We start from the raw sequence: 5,000 nt of genomic DNA, 5'->3' as shown, positions 1-5,000 counted from the left end.
GCCCTTATATTGTTTGAAGATAACAACCTTGTTTATACGTCGTTCGCACTTGCATTAATTGTATTTGTAATATCTAAAACCTTTTCTTTTTTTCTCTCACCTCCTCACCTTTTTATCATCTATGTTGTACAGTGAGTAAGTCAACAGTAATTCATAAGTTGACAGGGTTGGCACTTCATATGGATAATCAACACACGGGATTAAATTGATATGATGAAAATGAGGATTGTTATGATGATTGCGATTTTGAAAGCTATTTTAAGGGGCGAAAGTGAATGCGTGAAGGAGAAGTGAAGGAGAAAAGGGGAGAATTTAGAGGAAATAAGAGCGAAGGGGAAGAGAGAAAGAAGAGGTAAATGAGGAAGTGTTAAAGAAGAAGAAGAAGAAGGAGGAGGAGGAGAAAGATGAGGAGGAGGAGTAGGAAGATGAGGAGAAGAAGGAGAAAGAGGAGGAGGAGTAGGAAGATGATGATGATGAGGAGGAGGAGAAGTAAAGAAGAACGAGGAGGAAGAGAAGAAGAAGAAGAAGAACGAGGAGGAAGAGAAGAAGAAGAAGACAAAAAACTAACGAAAAGAGATTTTAAAAAATGAACCCGCGTGTAAAAAAAAAGTAATAAAAATATACAGAAAACGATGATAAAAAGGAAAGAAATAAAAATATACTATAAAACGTTTCCAGAAAATATCCACCAAGCTCGAAAAAGAGAATATTCTTGTACTTGTACTTATTTGTGAGACTGGTAGAAGGAGAGAGAGAAATGGCAAAGAAAATGTTTGTGTGTGTTTGTGTCTGTGTTTGTTGTGTGTGTGTGTGTATTCGTGTATGAATATACAAACAGATAGACAGACATAGAAATCGTGCATATAAAAGATGTCCACACGAGAACATTTCTGTTCACACACACACACACACACACACACACAAACAAACAACAACCCCCCTTCCCTCCTACAGTCCCTCTCCCCCCCCCCGTTCCCTCTCCGCCCCCCCTCCCCTTCCTACAGTCCCTTTCCCCCTGTTCCCTCTCCCCCCTACATCCCCCCTCACCCCCCACATCCCCCTCACCCCCCCACACACACACACATACAGGAAGCTCAGGACAAGTGTCACAGCCGCAAACAATGCGCGAATGAAGTGTTAGTGACTTTAAACAAACACGAAAGGTCACGTAAGAGAGAGAGAGGGGCAAACGAGACGGTTCTGGTCGGTGGGAAAGAGACACGAGGAAGCCGGGGATGAGGGGAAAAGAGGAAGAGGGGAAAAGAGGGAGAGGGGAAACGAGGGATAGGGAAAAAGAGGGAGAGGGGAAAAGAGGAGAGGGGAAACGAGGCAAGAAGAGGGAAGGAAAAGAGGAGAGGGGAAACGAGGAGAGGGGGTGTGAAAGAGGAGAGGGAAGAGAGGAGGAGGGAAAAAGGAAGAGGGAGAAGAAGGGGAAAAGAGAGAGGGGGGAAAAGAGGAGGGAGAGGGGGAAAGAGGGAGAAGGGGGAAAGAGAGGAGAGAGGGGAAAGAGGGAGAGGGAGGAAAAGAGGGAGAGGGGAAACGAGGGAGAGGGGGAAAGAGGGAGAGGGGAAAACGAGGGAGAGGGAAAAAGAGGGAGAGGAGGTGAAGGGGATGAGGGGGAAACGAGGGAGAGGGAAAAGAGGGTGAGGGGAAAGAAGGAAGAGCGGAAGGGGAAACGAGGGAGAGGGGGGGAAACGAGGGAGAGGGGAAGAGGGGATAAGGGAAACGAAGGGAGGAGAGGGAAACGAGGGAGAGTGGGGAAGAGGGAGAGGGGGGAAACGAGAGGAGAGGGGAAGAGAGAGGAAACGAGGGGAGAGGGGGAGAGGGATAGGGGGAGGGAAGAGGAAGAGGGAAGGAGAGGGGAGGAAAAGAGGGATAGGGGGGAGAGGGGATGAGGGGAGAACGACGGAGAGGGGAAAAAGAGGGAGAGGGGAAGGGGAGGGAGAGGGGAAACGAGAGAAAGAGGGAGAGGGGAAGGGATAGGAGGGAAACGACGGAGAGGAAAAGAGGGAAGGGAAGGGGAGAGGAGGCGAAACGAGCGAGAGGGATAGGGATAGGGGGAGGGAAAGGAGGGAAGGGGGAGAGGAGGCGAACGAGCGAGAGGGATAGGGGGAGGGGAAGGGAGAAGGGGGAAGGGAGGGGGAGGATACTGAGGGAGAGGGGAAAGAGGGAGAGGGGGGAAGGGAGGGAGGGAAACGAGGGATATGGGGGAAGGGAAGGGGAGCGAGTACAGAGGTGGAGGGGGAGAGAGGGATAGGGGGGGAGAGGAAAGAATGAGGGGAAGTGGAGGGGGAGGAGAACGAGGGAGATGAGGTGAGAGAGGGATAGGGGGAGGGAAACGAGGGGGAAGGAAGTGAAACTGAGGGAGAATGGGAAAGAGGGATAGGGTGAGGGAAATGAGGGAGAGGGGGAGAGAGGGATAGGGGGAAGGGAAGGGAAAAAGAAGGGTAGGTGGAGGGAAGAGAAAGGAAAGAAGGGAAAATAAAGAAAGCAAGGAGGGAAGGGTGGGAGGGGGAAAAGAGAGGGCAGGAACACATACAAGGAAGAGGATAGGGAAAGGAAGGGAAAAGAGTGAATAAAAAGAGAGGAAGATAGGAAGGAAGTGAAATAAAGGGAAAGAAAAGAAGGGAAAGGAAAGAAGGAAAGGAGAAGAGGGTAGGGAAAGGGAAGAGGGAAGAAAGAGAAGGGAAGAGGGAGAAAGGAAGAGAAGGAAATAATATAAGAGAGGAGGGTGAAAGGGAGGGAAATAAAATATACAAGAGAGGAAAGGAGAACGAGGGAATAGAAAGAGGAGAAGAATGCAAGGAATGAAAAGAGAGGAAAGGAGGGAAAGGAATAATGCAAGGAAATATGGAAAAGGGAAAGGAAGGGCAGAGATGAAGGGAAAAGAAGGGAAGAATGGAGGGAAGGGAAAAGGGGAAATGGAAGGAAGGGAACACTACAAGGTTAAGAGCAAAAAACGATAAAGACAGACAGAGAGAAAGAGATGGGGAGAGAGAGAGAGCGAGAGTGAGCGAGAGAGATAGAGAGAGAGAGAGAGAGAGAGAGAGAGAGAGAGAGAGAGAGAGAGAGAGAGAGAGAGAGAGAGAGAGAGATTTTGTTCGCCTTTTGGTTACATTCTATATACATATATATGTATTTATGTACATATATATGTATGTATACACACACACATACACACACACACACACTCACACATACACATTCATATATACATATATATATATATATATATATATATATATATATATATATATATATATATATATACTACTGGGACATATGAAATCCGAGAATTCTCCATACTGATAACTCATTAGATAAAAAATATATATATTAAACAAGAAAACGAAAGAAAGTAAGAGACTCAAAGAGAAAAAAATGAAAATAAAAATAAAACCAAAAAAAAAGTAGCAGAAAACCATTTAACCTCCGCTCCTCCCCCTCCTTCCCCCTCCCCCCTCCCATCCGACCTCCCCTTCCCACACCCCTCCCCCCCCTCCCCTAACCCCTAACCTCCTTAACTGCTTCATAAAAACCTTCAATACCTCAATAAGCGGATAAACAACCCTAACGACCTATCACAACAAACCTCTAATTGGCTAATTGGGGGGGAGGGAGGGGAGGAAAGCCGTGGGGAGGAGGAGGTGAGGAGTGAGAGGGAGGGAAGGAGGGAGGTTAAGGGAGAGGGAGAGAGAGAAAGAGACAGGTAGAGATATAGTTAAATGGAAAGGGAGAGAGAACGAAAGAGAGCGAGCAAGAGAGAGAGAGCGAGCGAGAGAGCGAGTGAATGAGAAAGAGAGAGCAAGAGAGAAAGAGCGATCGAGCGATAGAGAGACAAAGAGAGAGAGAGAGACAGAGACAGACAGAGAGACAGACACAGAGACAAGAGAGAGAGCGAGCGAGAGAGAGACAGAGACAGCAGAGGCAGGCAGAGAGAGAGAGAAAGAGCGAGAGAGAAAGAGAGAGACCAGAGAAAGAGAGAGAGAGATATCGGAGAGAGATCAGAGAGAGAGAGAAACGAAATGGAAGGTGACGAGTGATGGCCAAGAGGGTGTGTGTGTATTCCCTAAACGATCATTAAGACTCAGGGGGCCGGAACCGGGGGGGGGATAAGAGGAAGGGGGAGGAGGGAGGGACAGAGGCGGAGAGATGGGGGGAAGGGAAGGGTCAGGGGTGAGGAGGGTCGGAAGGCAGGGGAGAGGGGGAGGGAGGGAGGACAGGGGAAGGGAAGGATCCGGAAGGCGGAAGGGGGGGAGGGGAGGGGAGGGAGAGACCGAGAGGGTGGTTGGGGAGGGATGGGGGGGAGGGGAGGGGGTAGTATGCTCATTAAGATGGTTACCAAGTTACCAGCGCCCATCTGTCAGCGATCCAGCGGGGGGTGGTTAGGGGTTGGGGGGGTAACTTGACCCAACATGACCTAGTTGTGGGGTCGCTTTTTTCGTTTAAGGGGGCAGAGTGGGGAAGGGAGCAGTATAGGGGGATTGAGAGGTTGACTTTGCTTTCCTGTTTGCCTCTTCTCTCTCTCTCTCTCTCTCTCTCTCTCTCTCTCTCTCTATCTATCTATCTATCTATCTATCTATCTATCTATCTATCTATCTATCTTTCTTTCTTTCTCTTTCTCTTTCTCTCTGTCTATCTACCTCATTCCTCTCTCTCTCTCTCTCTCTCTCTCTCTCTCTCTCTCTCTCTCTCTCTCTCTCTCTCTCTCTCTCTCTCTCTCTGAAAAGAAAGAGAAGTAGAGAGGAAAAGAAAAGAAAATGAGAGAAGAAGGAAAAAAAGGAGAAATAAGTAAAGAAGAAAGGAAATGAGAAGAAGACGAAGGAGAGAAGGGGAGGGAGGGGGAGGAGGGGGGGGAGGGGCATCTGTCGGAAATGACCCAGTGATAACATCATCGGCCTGACCGCTGACCCGCCATCCTGGCAGCGATACATCCCACCCCACCTGTGTGTATTGGGGGAGGCGGGGAAGGGAGGGAGAGAGGGAGGGAGGGAGGGGGG

At 48.9% G+C, this 5,000-nt stretch overlaps 1 protein-coding gene across 3 annotated transcripts in view; it reads right to left on the bottom strand.

Annotated features, from left to right (window-relative positions):
- Nucleotides 1-5,000, bottom strand: part of LOC113814274 (pituitary homeobox x) — a 202,287-nt gene that overhangs the window by 40,104 nt on the left and 157,183 nt on the right. The gene's annotated exons all lie outside the window — the stretch shown is intronic.

The sequence above is a fragment of the Penaeus vannamei genome, chromosome 18, assembly GCF_042767895.1.
Source record: "Penaeus vannamei isolate JL-2024 chromosome 18, ASM4276789v1, whole genome shotgun sequence".
NCBI classification, from domain to species: domain Eukaryota; kingdom Metazoa; phylum Arthropoda; class Malacostraca; order Decapoda; family Penaeidae; genus Penaeus; species Penaeus vannamei.
This window is presented reverse-complemented; position numbering and strand designations above follow the sequence as displayed.